This window comes from Microplitis demolitor, chromosome 2, assembly GCF_026212275.2.
Source record: "Microplitis demolitor isolate Queensland-Clemson2020A chromosome 2, iyMicDemo2.1a, whole genome shotgun sequence".
NCBI classification, from domain to species: domain Eukaryota; kingdom Metazoa; phylum Arthropoda; class Insecta; order Hymenoptera; family Braconidae; genus Microplitis; species Microplitis demolitor.
Window position 1 is genome coordinate 8,465,329 of NC_068546.1, and position 22,455 is coordinate 8,487,783.

Genomic DNA, 22,455 nt, shown 5'->3' on the forward strand with positions numbered 1-22,455 from the left:
TATACAATGTTTTACTTCAGATTACGTTACATCACACGCAAGACCTACAATGAAATTAGAAAAATTTGAAAGAACGATTACTCAAATGGTTACATCGTTTAAACGGAGTCACAATGTTGCGAAAAATTCAATTTCAAATATTGGTACTTTCACAGAAGAAAATGATATTCAACGAATTGGTGTAAAAAATGCGAGTAACGATACAAAAAAATTTCAACTAATCCAAATTAAAAACGCCCTTTACCCACGTCCAGAAGTCAATCACCCCATAAATGTTCACCAGCCAGGATCAATAGGATTTTAAAGCGTGCTTCGAATGTATATGCTCACGATGCATCAGACAATTACCGTCAGTCTTATAAAATACTTACATAAGTATTTAATTCAAGTCAACTATATACATATCTAATAATTGATTTTTCATAATCCATTCAACGATATACATTTTTTTTCATATTTATTTCGCTACTAATTTGGCAATATTAATGTTTTGAATGTTATTTTTTTCATTGTTCAAATCTCATTCAATTTTTTTTTTCGTTTGAGATTAATAAGAAATTATGGACATTAGTAGATTGATTTCATTATTTATAGCATGAGTTTCACTGTTAAAAATTTAAATTATAATAATTTCATCATTCTCATTAATTCAGGATGTGAAGTGGACCCTCAATAAACGTATTTAATGATATAAAGTCGATCATTTCGTAAATATCTTTGAATTATAATACTATTCTAATTTTAATTATGTAGCAAAAAGCAAGAATTTTGGTTCCAGCCAAAAAGCCCACTATCAGTGTCTCAACAGTTTCCAGAATTTTTATTTCAGTCTAAAAGCCTACTATGAGTGTCTCCATAGTTCACAGGACTTTTGTTTCAGTCTTAAGGCCGACTATCAATGTGTTGATTTAAAAAAAATATTTTTTTTTCAACATTATAAAAATGTTTTTTTTAACTTCCTGCTTGATTTTCAAAAATTCCGGGAAGTTATTCTTTTCACTCTGATTTGTGAAAATCGAAATTCCAACAGATGTCGACGTTTCAAGGTTCTAAGAAGCTATTCTGACTGAATTCAAGATGTTGTCCGAGCGTATGTATGTATGTACGTACGTACGTACATACGTATGTAAATATTCTGTAACTTTTGAACGGATGAACCGATTTTGATCGTTGAGGTGTCATTCGACGCGGCTTGTTATTTACTATAAGCACTAAAAATTTGAGCTCAATCGGTAGAGTACGTTCGGATGTATTTCAAAAATGTTTTTTTCGAATAACTTTTAATTCGCTCGATGAATTGATTCCAAAATTTAGAAAGCTCTAATACTTTGTAAGCCGCGTCAAATGCCACCTCAAAGATTAAAATCGGTTCATTCGTTCGAATGAAACCGTTAACGAAAAAATAAAAAAAAATTTTTTTTTTAGTTTTTTTTGAAATTTCTCTAAAACGACTCTATATATCAATTTTAAAATTTGATCAGCTCTAGAACTCAATAAAACGCGTCGATTGCCACCTTAAACGTCTCAATCGGTGATTTCGTTCGAGAGATATCGTTGTAAAAACATTGGTAAAAAACGTTATTTTTCGAAAACAAAGGCATACAAAAGTATTTTCGAGCTCGGAGAGCTCAAAAATGTATTTTCAACAATGATTTTAAGCTCAAGAAACTCAAAAGCAGCGGGAAGTTTTGGGGCTGGCCCGCAGGATTAACTGACAGACCGATTTTTTTTTAACTTTTATTTGATTCATGCAAAAAACACTGGATGAATGCATAAGAATTTGAAACGTTCTTATTGCGATATTTTAGGAGGAATTATCATGCGTTCACTTGAAGTATAGTGTCCAAAACAGATGCTATTGCTTTATATGGATTTATTGTGATGTTGTCTGATTGTCCTTTTAAATAAGTTTTCAAAGATTTAAAAACTGCAACAGCTATCAGATCAAAATCTAAAAATACCAAGCTTTAATAGAAAAATCTACAGCAGACTTTCTAAAGACCTACCGCGTATTCGTTGTTCGCGGATCTATAAGAGGTCTTAAGAAAGTCTCTGTTATACTCTTCATTATTAGAGAATATTGTCTCCCCAGATAGACTTACCGTAGATTTGTCCTAAATCCGTGAATGAAAGTTATGCAGTAGATCTTTGATAAGTCTGCCATAGATTGTTTTATTTTTACCCGGACGAATAAACCAACGGTAAGTTCAATCAATTGTTCATTTATTTAGTGATAAGATACATCCATTCACCTCGTACATCATACTTTCGTGTATCGACATACTCGACACTAAATAGCGAGGTCCCCGCTACCCGAGTAAATGTCTTAAGTGCTTTGACTCAAAATTAAGGGACTGAATAACTCGTGTTCGTCATTCTGGACGTAACAATACCCACGCGCTCAAAATATTTTTGAAAAGTAAATACACGCTCAATACCACAACCCCTATTAGAAATTTTAACACTCGCTTTATGAACCAAAGACAACGCGTCCATTTTTTGTAGGTTACATCTATTATCTGTGATTGATTTCCATTTCCGATATAATGTACCTGTACGTATTTCACCTCTTTCAACATAGGCCTGTCCAACTACTAATGACCGCGGTAAACATAAATTATCATTATTATTGATAGGTATTATATATTTTTTGTAAATTAATTGGTGCGTTAAAATTTTTCGACCTGTGCCTTCAACACCCTCTACAGTAGAGACTGTAATGACTAATTGGTCATCTGTTGTGATAGTACCGGCGCTTTGTGCTACGTTAGCAATAAGCCTAGATCGTCAGGCGTATATGTATTAGCTTGTTTGAAACGAGACCATAAGGGCCCTGGCGTGAATCTATCACAAGTGATTGTATATTCCACATAATTATGACCTCTACATTTCGAGATAATGTGCGTTATAATGTCTCTCAAACCACCTTCAAGTCAATGAATATTATTGGTATTTGCAGGTGGTTGTAAGATACGGATAACGCTCTCCACCCCTTTTGCACCGAATTTTTGACAGTGTTGTTATTTTTCAATAATAAAACACCGACCCAGCGGTTCTATACTCTGAAAATTGTTGTCTTCAGAATGTTGCAAGGCTGCATGTTGATTAGTTGTCTGGATTTTCAAACGGGCACTTCTTGTTAAAATACCACCTCGTTGATCACCTGTAAATTTTTCACAAATACATCTTTAACTATAATAGTCAAAATTTCAGCTTAGCTTACTTGTTTTAAAGTTTATTCTCCTACATGATCAGCACTAAGGTAAGTGTTAACGAAATCTACGGAAATAATAGATATTGGTCTAATGAAATATGGTATTTGTTTAAAATTTAAATTTACCCATTAAGAAGTGGAATTCACTATTTTCCGTTTCAGAATCAGAATCGGCATCCATACGCACTTCAGATATTACACGGAGCCTATATTTCTGCTCTTGTTAGGGTGTTCGTTCTCCAATACCAGAATTTTTTTACATAAAATTCATCTTCTTCTAATATGAATTGTGCAAGAGTGTCAACATCCTCATTTTCCCTTTCATTTTTAGCACTGCATGTATCACATGATAAAACCGATCGGTTATCATTGTTCTCATTATCATCATCATCATTATCGCTGTCTATTATCTCCAGAAAATATTCAACAGATATGTAGTTTCCTCTGTCAACGTGTACCCGAACACTCTAACCCTTTATTTCACCAGGTAGTATTGTTGAAATGGTTTTTTCCGAACAATCGATCCAATTACCGTTATTTTCACGTTCTTGATAAGAAGTGGAAGGTTGAGGCTATAAAAATTTAATGTAAAATATTTTAAAATACTCGTGCAGGTTAAAATTACATCTTACATACCTCCAGGGTGGAAGAAGAAGGTACAGTAGACGATTCAACAGCTTTTGCATCATCATCATTATTCACGGTGTTGTTGATATCATTAGAAAGAGCGGCTAAAATGTCTTCTTTACAATGTTGGTGTATAATATGAAAATAAATATTCAACACAATTGTTTTTCAAAATTTTTTAAACTAAATTGTAAAAATTTTAATGTTCAAATGTATAGCATTACATACCACAAGCTGTCAACAATTTAGAAAGCCTCTTAGCCTGCTACTTTTTACTATTTTTTAAACAATCACACACAGCATGTATAATTTTAACACTTGAAAAAATCAAACTACTTTCATATGCATCACTTATTATGCTAGCTGGCGCAAATAAATAAATACGTTTTAAGAGCAAAAACACGGCTTCTTCTGGAAGATATTGCCAAACTTTTGAACGGTCATCCGGAAACGGTACTGTTAATTCAGGCTCATTATTACGTATAAACAGCACTAATTTTATAATCTCATCATAGAGATGTTTATTAATTTGCAGCATATTAAAATAAATCACACGCTTACGCTGTTCTTGATAGTTTTTTAGACAGTAGTATATTCTGTCATGTACAAATGTAAAGTGACAAGATAGTATAAACATAAGCTAAACAACAAATTTTCTGCTGATGCTTCGTTTTGCAAGCTACCATAGCACAACAGCGATGCTATAATTGTAAGTATATATATATATATATATGTATATATATATATATATATATATATATATATATTAGGGTGCTTCGTTTCCGGTGAAAGTATTTTTTTTGTTGCTCATCAAGCAAAATATTGTTTTTATGCTAAAACAAAAATTCCTGCTAAGTTCGAGCTCTTAATTCCAATCCTAAGTACTTTCCATTTGATTTCCAAGATTTACCATTTAAAATACACGTAAATTAAATTACTTTCTTTTTAAGTTTCTAATACTCAGCTGCGTTTTATGATACCGACGCGGTTTTGGTCGCAAATTGTAGGCCATTTGGTGTTCTTCAAAAGTGCCCATAGTAACTTAGCTGTAATTCCTGCTGTTTCACTGATGTCCGCTGAGGAAGTCATTTTTCATATCAAATTGACCTATATTGGCTTGCAGAACGTAAACCAATGAATGCACACCAAAAATGTAAATGGGAATTTTATAGGAAATTTTATTTCCTTTAAAAAAAGCCCTATAAGTCAAGTTGCTAAAGTCCATAGTTTCCAAGTTATAGGAATTTTAATAATTTGAAAAATAAAATAGCAATTGTCATTTTTTTTTTTTTTTATATTTTTTAAATTATTAAAATTCCTATAACTCGGAAACTATGGACTTTAGCGATTTGCCTTATAGGGCTTTTTTTAAAGGAAATAAAATTTCCTATAAAATCTCATTTACATTTTTGGTGTGCATTCATTGGTTTACGTTCTGCAAGCCAATAAAGGTCAATTTGATATGAAAAATGACTTCCTCAGCGGACATCAGTGAAACAGCAGGAATTACAGCTAAGTTACTATGGGCACTTTTGAAGAACTCAAAATGGCCTACAATTTGCGACCAAAACCACGTCGATATCATAAAACGCAGCTGACTATTAGAAAGTTAAAAAAAAAGTAATTTAATTTACGTGTATTTTAAATGGTAAATTTTGGAAATCAAATGGAAAGTACTTAGGATTGGAATTAAGAGCTCAAACTTGGCAGGGATTTTTGTCTTAGCATAAAAAACAATATTTTACTTGTTGAGCAATAAAAAAAAAATACTTTCGCCGGAAACGAAGCACCCTAATATATATATATATATATATATAAATATATATATATATATATATATATATTTATATATTGTAGTGACTGGTATCTTAAATTAATATCACTTATACACTACAATAATAACACACTTCAATTAGAATTAACAACACCACAATTAACAGCAGTAAAAGAAAGCAAGAGAGAGATATAGTTTGTTGAATACAAATGTTTGCTGTTTAGTTGTCAGTATAGGACTGACTGACTTTAGTCGCGCATCTATAAAACAAGAGAAGAAGGCATTTGATTTCTAGTTATTTAAATATTTTAAAACATCAGTTTCACGTTCGTTTATATACCTGGTCACCTACTTCGAACAAAATATTACGTCTTTTATCGTTATAATAAGCCGCATATCGTTCAGAGGATCATCGAATACGTTGGTTAACAATATCACGTAGTTCTACCATACGATCCATGCGTTGAATCCAAATACTGCGGTTAACATTATTATCAACAACCATACCAGTGTCGTTTGCAACTCGACAGTTGCGAATAGGACATGGATCACGGCCTAAGTTCAAATACGCGGGACTCACACCGAGCGACTCATGTACCGCAGTATTATACGCGAACTGGAATTCGTGAATATTTACATCCCAGTCGCGATGATCATCACCCAAGTAACTCATGATCATTGTTTTTAAATTACGGTTGACCCTTTCAACCGGGTTAGCTTGGGCATGATACGGTGGTGTGGTAGTATGCTGGATACCACACTCTTGAATGAGATCAGCAACGTCTCGATTCAAATATTCACGGCCATTATCTGTCCAAAATACACGCGGGACGCCCCAGCGGTTAATGACGAACTGTCGAAGACTTTTGGCAACAGTTTTTCCGTTTGCAGCTCGAACTGGAACGCACTCGATACACCGCGTGTATAGGTCTTCGAACACGAGTAAATACGAATAACCCGCACGAGAACGCGTAAACGACATCGTATCCGCTGCTATGACTTCCCAAGGCTCACTGGGTATCCTTGGCGTCACAAAACCAATTGGTTTGCGCTGAATTGGCTTTGACTCGAGACATAGTTCACAACTGTTGACATATCGCTGTATATCTCGAAACATTCCGGGCCAATAATACCGCAATATCGCCCGAGCGTATGTCTTCTGGACACCCAGGTGACCAGATTGTGGATGATCGTGGACCTCCTGGAGTAAACGCTCTCGTTGATCAGCTGGTACGACTAACTTCCAGTCGTTATCTTCTTCACCTAGGATTTGTCTCATCGAGTCAGGCCTACGTCGATACAATCTACCATTTTCATAATGGTAGTCAAGTAGAGCCTCGGGGTCAGCAGTCAACAAACGACATTTTTCCTCGTACCATTCGTCGTTTCCAGCTTCGCCCAGGGCATTGACATGACTCTCGGCAGGCTCTTGGTCTTCGTAGATTCGCGAGAGGGCATCCGGGGCTTCGTTTTCCGCCCCTTTTCGATATTCGATCTTCATATCGTACTCGAAGAGCTCCATAGCCTACCGGGCTAATTTTCCCGTCGGATCCCGAGCGTTCATGAGCCATCAGAGACTAGCATGATCAGTCACGACTGTAAATTTGAAACCTTCGAGGTAATGCCTGAATTTACGTACGGCCCAAACTACCGCCAGACATTCCTTTTCAGTCGTACTGTAATTTGCTTCAGCACTGTTCAAGGCCTTGCTCGCACACGCAATCAGATACTCACGATCGCCGTTACGTTGAACTAGGACTGCACCGAGTCCACACTGACTCGCATCCGTATATAACGTGAACGGTAGCGTGTAATCAGGTGTTGACAAGACTGGAGCTTCCGCGAGTGCTTTCTTAAGAGACTGGAAAGACTCTTCTTCAGCCTCAGTCCATCTCCAGGGTACATCCTTGCGAGTTAACCGATATAATGGACCAGCTACGCACGCGACGTTTTTCAAATGGCGATGGTACCAGTTAATCATGCCATTGAAACGACGTATTTGTTTGACGTTTTTCGGCCGCGGGTAATTCAAAATCGGTTCAGTTTTCTCAGGATCTGGCCTGAGTCCTTCTTTATCAAGTAAGAAGCCCAAAAATCGTACCTGTTGCTGGCAAAATTTACTTTTGTCGAAGTTCAAAGTAAACCCAGCGCCTCGTAACCGACTCAACACGACTTCTAACATCTCCAGATGTTTCTTGAAAGTCGGGGTTACGATAATTATATCGTCCAGATACGCAAATACAAACGGAGATAGATCAGGTGTAATTATCTTATCCATTACACGCTGAAAACTCGCCGGGGCGTTACATAATCCCATAGGCATACGTTTGTATTGAAAAAGACCGCGACCGGGAACCCAGAAAGCAGTGTATTTACGACTGTTTGGACTCATTAAGATTTGCCAAAACGCTGAGTTCATATCGAGAGTCGTAATATAATGAGCATCGTGACATTTTTCAAGAATCTCAATCATATCCGGCGGTCGATACGTGTCTTTTTCGGTCACAGTATTCACGTCACGGAAATCAACGCACATGCGATATGATCCATCAGGCTTTTTAACCATGATAGGCTGACTGGACCATTCCGATGCTGGCGCAGGCTCGACGATGTCATCTTCGAGCATCTTGTCAATGGCCACGTGTAATGCCTGAAGAACCACTGGTGATCGACGATAAACTCGCTGTTTAATCGGTCGCTCGTCTTTGAGCCTAATCTGATGCTCAACCAACGAGGTCAATCCCAAACCAGGTGGCATTAGTTTCCGTTGATGGTCCAAGAACTCACGTAACTGTTTGGTTTCATCTCCAGTGAGTTCATGTATAGCTGCAACGTCTTCAGGTCTCGAATGAATTTCAGGCTCGAACGACACCTCGTGCCAGGTACCACCTTGTATACGCCACGATCGATTTCTCAGGTCTAACTCCATATTGACATGATTCATGAAGTTAGTACCGATTAAGTTTAGACTTCCCAACCGAGGAATATAATGAACCGGAAATATGACCTCTTTAACACCATCGAGAGTCATTTTCACGTTTACCACGCCTCCACTCACGTCAGTCGTTCTGTTTGCCATGCCAAAACGCGTCGGTCGAGCTTCAAACAGACATGGAAAACCATCAACCATTGATTCTCTTGCGAAATCACCAAAAGCAGTCGTTTTGGCCCCAGTATCGATTATCGCGACCCTTTTACGATTACCAGCGCGAATGACCACCTGAGGTCTGGGTTTCCCATGACGTAAACGCCAAAAATTATCATTTTCATCACCAGGTTGATTTATAAGTGACACTGGGACAGCTGTTCGATAATCTACCGCGGTTAATTCATCAAGTGTGGCATCTTCTTCACACTTGGCCTCGCACGGTGGATCAGAAATAGCGTGTATATCAGCCTGGACAACAATACGACGTAGAGTCATCGAATCCTGCTCCCTGGTGACTGTTTTTGGAGGGATTGATGAAGGTCCAGCACCACCACCCTCTACTGGCGGGCTGCGTTGTCGTTTTTTGGTAGTTGGAACGCACCGGGACGACTGTCGACGTTACAGACACACGTAACAGCTGTCTTTCCAACTTTTCCACATCTCATACATACGTCCCGGCGTGGTTCATGACAAAAGTAGCCCAAATGTTCTAATGAGCCACAATTATAGCAGAATCTTGGACGTACGACTCTGTTTTGTCCCATTTGACCTGAATTCCGGACAAACGGCTGATTATTGTTGTTGTTGAACCCAGGAGGCGATCGATTACCACCGGATGGACTCACTTGACCTCTCAGAGGGTTATTCATAGGTGAATTGGGCACCTTCAGAGGTTGTGGCTGTGGTAACGGCGGATTTTTCGGGATCGCGCCACGGTTCTGCGCGCTTTGGTTTCGTTGCTGATTCGCTGGCGCATTTTGTGGGTTCCCACGTTGATTTGGGGTCTTCATGGTTCCCCCTGGGACCTGTTTTGACGCTTGGTCAGGTCCACTAGGTGTAATAGGTGCCAAGTTACGCTCAGCAGCCCGCTGTTGGCGAGATCGACGCGATCTTCGCTTCTTTTTCGTCCCTGGACCGGACTGCGAACCGCTGGTTGAGTCAGAGTGTTCAGCAGCTGGTTCTACCGCGTGCATAACAGCTCGGTGATCCCTGGGAGGTCGAATACCAGCAGAGTACGAACATTCCTTGATGTTCGCTTCTTCCCTCGGCGGTGGTTGGCGATGATTCCTTGCAGCTTTCCACCTTTCTTCAACCTGTGTGGCTTTCAATAACAATGACTGATACGTGTCGAAGTCACCGAGTGGACAGTGGTCCCAATACGCGGGTAACAATCCCTTTGTTGCCCGTCTGACTTGTGTGCGCTCTGATGGTGGGTGTCTTAGCCGAGAATACAAATTCTGAAGGCAGATTAAGTAATCACGGGCATTTTCCTTCAGGCCCTGATTACGTGCGCGAATATCAGCCCTGATTTCGCGTTGACGACCACCACTCTTGAACCACGTCAAAAATTCCGACCGGAATGACTCCCAATTTGACCATCGGTGGCAATTTGCGCTGAACCAGACCTCAGCTTTGCCTTTGAACACCTCTGGTAATACTGCAAGACGATCAGCTCGACGAATTCCAGCGCTGCGCATTAATACGACCAGGTGCCTCAGGAATTCATCGCTAGTCATTGTTCCACCACCAGAGAACGATAGTTTCCAGTTCCTGGCGATGGCACCATGATCTCGAGCGAACACACGGGGTGAGTGGTGTTTTTCACTACCCGAACTCCTGTGTGAATGATACTCCGATGACGATGAAGAATAACTATCGTCTGAATCGGACTCGCCAGACGAACTGTGACGATGTTGGTCAGAATTACGACCTCTGTGTGAGTCTTTGGGTGTCTCGAAATGAACACGCGATGGTGTGGGGTTGGGAAGACCTTCAGGCCCCGTACTTTGCCGTCGCTGGTCATTGAGAATGTCCTCAGGATGTGGTGCCAGTGGGTTGGTCCTGGGATCCCGTATACGAGTGCCCTGAGTAGTGGCAGGTCTCGTGTTCTGCGCGGAGCTCATGGTAGTGGTGACAGTGGGAATTACACTGATTTCCGGGAGTGTTGCGGGCATAGTGGGACCCCCATGTGGTGAAGACGCACGAATTTGGTTATTTGTAGATAACCTCTCGATCATCTCGTACAGTCTCTGCTGCCCACGTTCCATTTTCTCCTCAAGCATGCGTAGCCCCTGTACAAATGTTGTCCCGGTGACATACGCATCCATACCATCGGGAAATTCCGGCGCTTCTTGGCCGACTGGAACCAATTCATCCTTCCAGAGACTCCATGGTGCATCGTAATCCCCATCTTCGCGTCGCAGCAGCCGTCGGAAACGGTCCTGAACCACCTCGCTGGACCCAGATGGATTAACTTGCTGAGATAGCAAGTATCGACGAATCTCCGCGTCGGTTAAGTTTGTCGCCCGTGCGTCTACGTCACGCGATATTTTATCCTTTTTCCGATCCCAGGGGATATCCGGAACCCCGAGAGCCCGTTTGTGATATCGGTTTAGCCGATCGCGTCGTGTGTTGCGGCTACCGGCGGTTGATAATCCCAATCCGAATAAAATCATCCGAATTTCATCATCCGGTCGCGTCAGCATCCAGGTGAGCTCAGTTTCTGGCACTGAAGTAGAGGTGTCGTGTGATCCAACATCCCTAGCCGTCCGTGACGCTCGTCCGCGCCCCCGGCTCCTATGCCCAGGGTCAGTCGCATGGGCAAGGTGGGAGTTATCACCCACGATCTCTACCTCTCGGCCAGAACGATTCACTGGGCCATGCACGATCGTTGGGATCATGTGTTGTTGGGGAGGCCCGCGGCTATGTTCGAAAAATTCACGAAGACCTTCGTCTTCCGTCTCGCTAATCGGAACATCCCGATATCTAGCATTATTCACGGTTTCGACCACGCTCCCGTTCCCGTTTCTCTCAATCGCATTCTCATCCTCAGTCGGAATGAGTTCATCGTCCGAAGCGCCACCGCGGATACGTATTGACGACATAAAATCGACAAACCGATCTGATTTTTCTGTTAAAATTTTTCTAAACTTGTTCATTTTTACCGTGTATATATGTATATGAATCAAGTATTATTAATTTGTAAATAAGTAAATATGTAAATATATGGAATGTATTTAAAAATCAATTGTATATATTGAGTAGCTTGTCCAATTTATTTTTATCCGCTGCCGAATGTTTTTAATTTTGTTTTGCTCCTCCGTGGAACCTCGTAGATTTTATTTTTATTCAATTAATTTATTAATTCAAAATTATTGACCCCCTGGCCCCACGTTGGGCGCCATATAACGTAAACCGTAATTAATTTCCGCGACGAAGACGCGGATCAACCGGTAAACCGTATGCGGTCACCCACGTGTTAAAATAATAATAATAAATATTGCTAATAAATGATTTTAAATGTTTCCTTCAAATTGAAATAAATGATAAGTTATAAATAATAATAAAATTATAAATAATAAACTCTTGGAGTGCCTGAACCAGCTCCTCAGGCTGGGTTAGTGCACGCAGGCGCCAGACCGTTTATTCTAAAACGGACAAAATTCAATTCAGGGGGAAATCTGCGAGGGAAAATCCGAGCAAGTGATTCACGACAACGCGGACAAACGATTGAGAAAAATAAAATAAAATGAATAATAATAAGAAAAGAAAAATAGTAAATATATAATAAATAATGATATTACAAATAATAAATAAATCAGAAAAATGAAATTAAGTAGTAGGAAAAGATCCAGGGAAAATAAATATTAAATTTTCCCCGACAGCTGTTGGTTTCCGTATTTTAATCTTAAACAATAATCAATATAATTAATAATATTGTACAATAAATAGGTTTTGTTAATTTAACCACAATAATGACACTCGATGGTTCTAAAAAAATAATAACGTTATATAAATTCAACCCAAAATAAATATAATTTAATTCAATTAACACTGTTAATTTTATTATTAAATAAAAGAAACCAATTGTTTTACTTAAATTTTTCCAGAAAATAAAAAGGAATAATAATAATAATCTTACTTTATTTTATCTCTCAACACGCTTGAGAGAGAGAAAGACACGGAATTTTTCCTCACTCACACTCAAAAAGATAAATTCCTCGGTATTACCAATTTATAAATGTATAACATATAAGTTAAATAATAATTTTAGCATAACAATCTCGTTAATAATTTTTACCACTGGGGTACACATAATCAAAATAAAATAATATAATGCTATGCAATTGTGTTAAATAATAATAAACGTAAATAATGATTGATAATATTATACAGATATTCTAAATAAAATAGAAAAAATAATAATTATATTCACTCGGGAATTCTTTATCCGAGTGCTGACATCAGTGCTTGAGGAATTTATAAGTACTGCGTGTGCTGTATAGCTATATATACTACTAATGTATATATATAAAAGTGTGTACCGGCAACGTTTTACGACGTTGCGTACGCTTTATCTATATATATATATATATATATATATATATATATATATATATATATATATATATATATATATATTTAATTACCAAATATTTTCACCCACATACGAAATAATATTTAATGATAATTAATAACAATTCTCTCATGTATCATTCAATAAATAAATAATAACTACAAATAAATGATTTTCTCCGCGGCGACCAACAACTACCGGGGGAGGTTACCAAATGAAAAATATTATCCAGCGAACAGAAATACAAAGTACTTACTCAAAAGCAGCAAATCAGCGAAAAAAAACAATAAACTTTCCAATAACGGAATAATGATATCAATCACTCGAATTAATTCACCCGGTGAACTTTACTTATTTTCAAAAGAAAACTTTAGTGCTTAGTGACAAAAAAAATCACGTCCGTACACAATGCTTATCCGTATCTTTCTGAATTAATTATCTAAGCCTCCACCTGTTGGTCGTCGCACACATGGCACCACCGTCGCCCTTAAGTTTTATTTTAATTACTTTTGTCAGCCCTGGGCCTTACTTAAATTAAAAATATAAAATATAAAACATAAATCCTCTGACATCTGAATGATACATGAAAAATCATCTAATTATATGACCCATTTCGTCATATAATCTGGATTTTTAATAGTCAACAATAAATTAAATTAACATTCTTTCCAAATATTAAACATCAATTTACGTCATCAGTTGGATGACAAGTTTAAACAGAGTAATATGTTGACAATTGTTGGGGCATAATATAACGCTGGATTACGCATCCCAACTAATTCAAAATTATAAATAAATACTTAAAATAAGCAAAAGTCAAGCGTTTGTGCTTCAAATCATAAATTATAAAAATAAATTAAATCACACATGTGCTCTCTCATACCCTTCGCGCATGCGCGAGCACCGTGCACGGACTGCCGTTCCATCGGCGAAATGGCGGAATGCCCGCGCAACGATTCAAATTCAAATATATAATTACGATAATTGACTTAAAACTAAATAAAATTAAATAATTTGAATCGTTACGTGACATAATAAAAAAAAATAGTCTATAATTTAATTGAGCTCAGAATTGATAAAAAATATAAAATATTCTGCTAAGAAGCTAATCGGTGCGCGTGACTCTATTTTTCTATTCAACGAATCAAAATAAATAAAATTAAAAATGTAACCCTACTCTTGATTGATGGATCTTCAATGGGAATGAGAACAGATACGGGATGGGGACAGGAACTCCTTACTCTCCTACTTGAAGGACTAGGAATGGACTCCTTCTCTCCTTCCGCAATAAAATTGGAAATATTATCTGCACATAGTAAAGAAACAAAACGAGTATCTCCAACGTTTATTAAATTTTATACTTAAACATATTTCATCATTACATCTTATTATTTATTAGTTGTTAATTTAGAAATTTTCTTTGTTATGATCAATTCAATAATTTTTGATCTTGAATGCTCAATGTTCTACCGTTCGATCCATTCAGTTCATATGCCGATATGTTATCTCGAGCTAACACATCAATAATTACTGAAAAATACACGTTAAAACGAATTTCAATTTTTCCCCCTAAAAGTTCCTCGGAAACTCACCAGGGTATCCACCTATCTTCCAGAAATCGTGCACTACTTAAGAAAAGTGTTGACTATTTCAACTCCGGATGGATCCCAAAGCTCCATCCAGGATACTGTTGACCAATGATAAGTCCTGAGAATTCAAACTTTTTACTTGAGCTGGGTTCACTTAAACTAAAAGAAATATCGTCTCTCATCAAAGGCCCAGGAATCCCGGGAATCCCCTCACAGCGACCAATCACTTAGGGCCCTCAGCCAGACTTCCCTCAGCTAATAATTGAACTTCGAACATTCCCAGTCCTAATAAAATCGCGGGAATTCCCAAACAACGTTACCACCAAGATCGTTTAGAGCCCTCGGCCAGACTACTTTCAGTATCTCGGGAACTTACGACGTCTACAGTGTGGTTATTAAGGTTCCACTGCCAGACTTCTCTTACGGACTATACCAGTCTTTAGTAAGTCGTCCAAATAAATCTTTCGATTCTATCAGTTTAAAAGAGATAACCTACTCTCACTAATTGACTACAGAATACCGGGAACCCTTTACAACGTCTACGCTGAGATCGTTCAGGGCCCCAACCGGACTTCTCTTTTATTTCCTCTTATTGATCGCAATATGTTGCAAGGTGGTTTACATGCACGATTTTATATTTTCATTTGGTATTTTCCTAATTCTGTAAACTACATTATTTAATTTATTTTCGATTTCATGAAGATCTTCCCAATCGCATTGAAGTAGATAAAATTATTAATTATTTTCGTTAATATTAATTTTTTTTTTTTAAATAAATTTTAATTTATGATGATAATCTCAGCAGCTTTACAAAAATATTTCTATTTATTTGTGTAAGACTATATTCATTGACTCGATAAAATACTTGAGGTGTTACACAGCCCCGACAGAACAATAAAAAAAAAATAAAAAATATTTTCAAATTGACTATCTATACAAAATCTTTTATCTATCGTTCTACAACACAAAATCATTAAATGTGTTTGGTTCACTAAACACGTCAATCGATTATAAAACAAAAGAGCGGTTAGATATCACGATAGTTTTAGTTAATTTGTACTGTTTTTTTTTTAATTTTATTTAACTATTATTATTATTAATTAATGATACATCACCAATTTATCCTTTCCGAATTTTTAAGTTATTCATAAGTTCAACTCCAACTCCTCAAATGATGCTAAGAAAATATTCTTCCGGCTTCACTGTTTTTAAAAAAAAAAAATAATAATATTATCCGGCGTTTTATGTTTCGATCACTATTATTTTATATTTTTATTACACACGTAATTACGTAATACTAATTTATTAATCACGAATTTTTTTTTTTTATATATGTAGTATATCACACAAGTAAATTCAAATAAGCACTTTGACACCGATTAAGAAAAATATTTTCACGGACTTAATTATTTAATTACTGAATTCATTTAAATTATTACACGCCCTCGAAACCTATGTCATAAAACATATCCACAAAACTTATTTAATTCATCACCGAATTTATTCATATTACTACGCGCACTTTAATATTCACAAAACTTATTTGATTTATCACTAAATTTATTTGAATTAACACACGCACTTAAGCACAAATTAATACAAATGTTTTCACCAAACTCGTTTAATTGATCACTGAACTTATTTTTTTTAAATTTATTATTATTTGCGTCTTTAGTAACATTAAAAGAGTCAAGATCGTTTTCTTTTTAATCTTTGCCTTTCCCGGCGCGTCACGATATTTTGACAGATGTTTTAATTTTAATTTTATATTTGTACAACACACATATTTGTGTAAACACCTCATGCAACCGTTCATCATCAAGTGCTGTTGCTTGATTTAACCTCGTGACAGTACTGGCACGAAAATTTTTGTAAAAAAAATGCGGCTGATTGAAAATTTTTTGTTTGAATTTAACAAAAAATTTTTTGTAGGTTTTTTTAAAGATTCATTAAGCATTGCATATATCTTATTATTTTTTCTTGCTTCATGGAGTATATGAGACTATTATTATTAATTGAGTAAAGAAGACTTGTCGGTATTATACTGTTAAGAATTATTTCGTGTCAATTAAATAGATTTAATATTATTTCAGTTTTAAAAAGAATAATAATATGTAGATGTATGTTTCGATAATATGTGAAAGTGGATCAATTATTCAATGGATAACATAGAATATTTATTATTTTATTATCATTATTTGTAAATCCACCATGTATGTAGGTGTTGCCTGTCACATAGTATACAAATTTACTCAGCTCAATTTTTCTTATACCCGGTTTTTTGTGCGGCTGTAGCCCGACTTGTGCTTGTACTGTACTGCATTATTACAGTGATGCTCTACTACCTCCCGTGTGCAATGGAGGGGCAGTGGCGTAAGATAACCACAGAGAAAACCTAGCCAGTACAATTTTGGTTTGAGTAAAGCTACAGTGATCGATAAAATTCCCATTTTACCGATCACTGGATCTTCATCCTGCGCCTAACTCCGAGACCTCCATTCGAACCAAACGCGTGGCTAAGTGGTCACCTAGCCAAGTAGTAATCGTGTTTGATGCCACACGCGTGCCGAACGGCTGCCTCAGCCGTCTATATAACATAGAATATTGAGTTGTGTACATTTGAAATTTATAAATATAGTTCCTCTCTACACGGAAAGAAAATCATCGGAATGGTTCCTATAATTTTGTGAAATTTCATCCTATACCAGTATAGGAATGACGACCATAAATTATGGGAGCAGTTCCTATAATTATAGGAATGTTACCCATAATTACAGGAATAGTTCCTATAATTATGGGAATGATACCCATATTATTATGGGAATGGTTCCTATAATTATAAGAATGGTTCCTATAATTTATGGGAATACTTCCTATAATATAAAGGAACGATTCCTATAAATTATAGGAACCATTCCTATAAATAATAGGAACCATTCTTATAATATTATAGGAATGGTTCCCATAATACAATTGGAATATTTTCTACATCATTATGGAAATCATTCCCATAATATCATAGGAATCGTTTTTACACCATTATGGGAAACATTCCTATAAAATTATGGAAATGGTTCCCATACTATCATGAAAATATTAATTCAAAGAAAAGTGTGACAATTACTTCTACACGGAAAGCAAATTATTGGAAGTATTCCTATGTATTATGGGAATGGTTCCCATAGCGGTATAGGAATTGTACCCATACTATTATAGGAATGGTTCCTATACATTATAGGAACCATCCCTATACCATTACGGGAACCAATCCCATATCATTATGGGAATGTTTTCCAAAATAATATGGGAACCATTCCTATAATATTATGGGAACGGTTCCCATAATATTATAGAAATGGTTCCTATAATGGTATAGGAACTGTTCCTATAATATTATGGGAATGGTTCCATAATGGTATAGGGATGGTTCCTATAATATATAGGAACCATTTTTATTATAGTATGGGTACAATTTCTATACGATTATGGGAACCATTCCCATAATATTTAGGAATACTTTCTATAATTTTCTTTCCGTGTACTCATTAGCATGGAATCATACAAAAAGTTTTTCAGATTGGTAATTAAGAAAATGACTTGGATACAATAGAAGCTTTCGGAGATTCAATTAGATCTGCTTAAGGATTTACATACAATATTTCTAAGATAACAAGCTATTTACCATAGCAAGAGTAAAATATACATTGAATTGTTCAAAATTTCTACTTGAATCTAACCTTTTATGACATTTATCAACTATTCCAGATTTTTGCATTACAACTTGGATCAACGATGAAAGTATTCTGATTATAATGAATAACAGGCCAATGAACATCTTTGTAGTGATAAAATTCATTTGTCAATAAAACACGGATTTCAGTATGAAATAGATGTATGCTAAATTTTTTGCAATTCAATAAGTTTATGATCAAATGCCGTGAAGTATAATGTCTAGCAGTAATCATAAGCTTCGATTGCAGTTTCCTTCAAAATTTGAGAAAACCGCATACAATGATAAAATGTTACGCTCAGGTAAAAATGAAAAAAGATTTCGTGGCATTCAAGAAGACTACGGTCAAAAAAGCAAAGAAAATAATTTAAAAACGATTTCTTATCATAAAACTTTTGATGATACTTATGAATATATATTTTTCGTTACAGGGATAAATAAAGAAGTGAGAAAAGATGAAAATGCATCTAATAAATTGCTATTCCTAAATGTTATTCCTATATACCTGAGATGTTTTCATCAAAATGCAGGGCTACAAAACTGGTGTCTCGAACTGATAAATAATTCATATCCTTTTTGGACTAAAATTTTTCCTCTGACAAGACAATTGATAACTATTTTAAGGAATGATGAAAGTGACAATTGTAACTGTATTGCTATCAAGAAATGAAAAATAAATTAGAGTTTTATATATAGGTAGACTTCGTGAAATTAGGTAGCATTGTACGGGTGTATTTCCTTATACCATTTCTGTTAATTTTTTTTTATTATTTCAGAACTGATTTAGACTTGTATTTATAATTCTTGTGTTAAGCCTGGATTCAATTAATTAATTATTGGTAATGGTCACATGAGCCTCAAATGGGAGGCACCAAGCAAACAGAGTGATTATGCCAAAGGATTAGCTCTAGGTATTATTTTGGTTGTGAGAATGCGAACGATAAGCCCCTCAGGAGACTTCCGGTGTATTCAACGCAGAATTTGAATTTTATGCGCTAAAGAATTATATTATTTCACCAAACTTTCAATGATCGCTACTTACTTTTAAGTTGATTTTCATGGCCCATGGACTGTAACTCCTGTGGGGGCCGCTGTTGTCATTGATTGAACGTAGGGTTTGGTCCAGGAAGGAGGGAACAGATCTTATGAATAGAAATTATTTGATGTACAGGTTTTCTCCAATGATGAATGTTTATTTGATGATTGCCCGACAGACTCGTGGTACTCAGTTTACCAGATGTTAGATTGTTCTTAACACTAATCCACTAATCCACTTCAATCTCTAGGATTTACAATTAACTATTAAACTCAACTTATAGGGCTACACTTGAAATGTAATGAATTCGTAGTTTATTTAAGTTCGATTGAAACTCCGGCGCTAGCAATTTACTTGGATGTGAATCGCTGTTTACACTTAATAATTGATTAGGAAGATATAAATTTGAAAATGATGTTAACAAGAACAAGCAATTTGTTACGCCTTCTCGATTGCGCTAATCGAGACGTTCCTCCCGTGGGTTTTAGATATCACTTGACTGTGAGAAAATTTAAGATGGTGATTAGAATTTGAAAAGCTAGGATAAAAGGATTTTCACCTAAACGTAATGTAATGCCCAAATGGACAATTTTAAGTATTTATTTAGATCTTTTTACTCAACCCAAAAAAGTTACGAATTTTTGAAAAAAACCGCTCTTTTTTTTTTTAATTTGCTATAACTTTTTCACAAATTAACCTTTCGGCACTTTCTTTTTTTCAAAATTTGTGTGTTTAAATTTAATTTTCAGAAAAAAATACAAAAAATTTTTCGGAAGTCACGATATATGAAATATTTCAGTATTTCCAAAAAAACCGTTATTTTTTCGAAGTCCGAAACCTTCGATTCTCAATTTTTTTGTCTCAAAAAAAACTTCAACTAAAACAGTATTTAACCCCGCTTTTCCCATTTTGTGCCAACTTTCCTTTATATATCTTTTTTTTTCAATTGAAAATTAAAAAATATCTAAATTTTGCTTATTTTTTATGGCTTTGCGCTGAAGTTTTCTTGGATTGTTCTTAAAAGCTCAGAAGTTGAATAAAATTGTACAAAAACAATCGTAAGTGTATTAGGGGCAATGATTGATTTTTTCGGAGGAAAAGTCCCAATTTTTAAATATAGTAAAACCTAAACTTACATTTAACCTTTTCAATGAGACAATTTATAGATAAACTGAGAAAAATATATATAACAGGGGTACTGCTACTCTGGTCGTCCTTAAAAAGGGCGCCGCTGGAAGGATTAACGGTCTTCCAGAACCGGGTCTTAAAATCAGGGTCGTTTGAAATTTTCAAAGTAAGAGAGAAGAGAGGAAGGATAACTTATAAAGAAATTAAACTTCATTAATATACAAATTTCTCTTTATTAAAATTTTCCAACTCATAAACCTTATAATTTTGATAAATCTTATAAACCTTTGACCTTTATATCTTATAACTTTATACCTTATAACTTTATAACTTTATACCTAATACCTTTAAACCATAAAAATTACCAATTACCTTTGGTGACTTGGAACTAAATAGCCAATACCTTGGCATCGCACACACACACTCACTCGATTAAAATGATTGCCAACTACCTTTGGACTTATAAATTAATTGGTTACCTCCCGAATTAATTATTTATTATAATATTAATTTTAAAATCTCATCTACACGCACACTCACTCGAGTCCCCTGGACTTTTTGTTCACACACACTGAATTTAACATGGCCGTTCCCGCTATGGTTTTCAATAAATTAATTAATTAAAAGTTCGAGAATTTATTGATATTAATTAATTGATTTTAATTTTCCTTCTTTTCAACAACTAAACATTAATTATTTAATTTAACAACGAGCCGAAATCACGACAATGAACACTTCGAGTTTTGGTCAGTGTTGCGTAATTGGAACTATATTTAAATTCAAATATAGTTTCACTTCCGGCAAATAGAGGCAGCACCTACTGGGGCCTAGCTATAAATTAAAACCTGAGTATGCGCAACGACTTTTTCCTGCTTCGTGTCGAGAAGACGGCCGCCATTATCTTTCGAATATACACATCCAAGTTATAACATGTGTTATATTCTATCGTATCATTTTGCGCTCATCTCGAGTAATTAATTGAAGAAATTAATAATTAAGCTCAATTAAGTAATCAATAAGCTCATCAAAAATATAATTATTTTTGTAATTGTGGGCACCAGAGCTCATAAATAAATAAATAAATAAATAAAAAACTCAAGACTTCCAGTGATCATCGACCACGTTTTTCAAGAGTTTGTTCAAACGGGAGACATCACAGGTGCCTTTTTATTTAATAAATAATTATATCAAGTGTTTATAATATAAAAGACTCTATATAATAATAAATTAATTATAAACATGCTCAATATTTTGATAACTTTAAAAGTAAATTCTTGCTCGGTAGCCTCTGCAATCGTGCTACCACGTGTTCAGAAAATAAATTCAATGCAGTGCAATTTATTATAAACTCATTAAAATCAATTAAATTAAGTGATCATAAATAATTATAAATCAATGAACTCAAATATTTATGCATTGTGCTATTAAAGAAATAGTAATTCAAGTGTTCAATAATTAACTTCGCTTGGTAACCTCTGAATTCATGTTACTTATTCTCATGACATTTTTTCAATCAAATCAGTGTTCAAATATATTCAAACTTATTATTCCAATTATTTACTCGAGCTTAATCTTACAATTTGCATTAAATTATTTACGTATTCATGAGCTCAGACAATTTAACAGTATTAATAAATTAAATCAACGATTTAATTTTGTAGCCCAGTGATATTATGTGCTGTGACAAATACAAATATTGTTATATTTTTCAATATGCGTATTTTTCCAACATCCCAACCACTAACCAGTCCTGGCATGCATTTATTTAATTGTTATTACAAAAGTCAGTAAATCTCATCACCGTTTTCCCGATACTCGCATCACTAAGGTTCCGCCATCTTTACTCGCGGTT

At 35.6% G+C, this 22,455-nt stretch overlaps 1 protein-coding gene across 1 annotated transcript in view; it reads right to left on the reverse strand.

Moving 5' to 3' along the window:
• Window positions 1-13,516, reverse strand: part of LOC128667291 (uncharacterized) — a 42,131-nt gene extending 28,615 nt beyond the window's left edge. The window contains exon 1 of the mRNA XM_053736852.1: window positions 13,377-13,516. The gene's annotated coding sequence lies outside the window, so the exon portion shown is untranslated. The remainder of the gene's footprint in view (window positions 1-13,376) is intronic.
• Window positions 13,517-22,455: the final 8,939 nt, after the last annotated feature.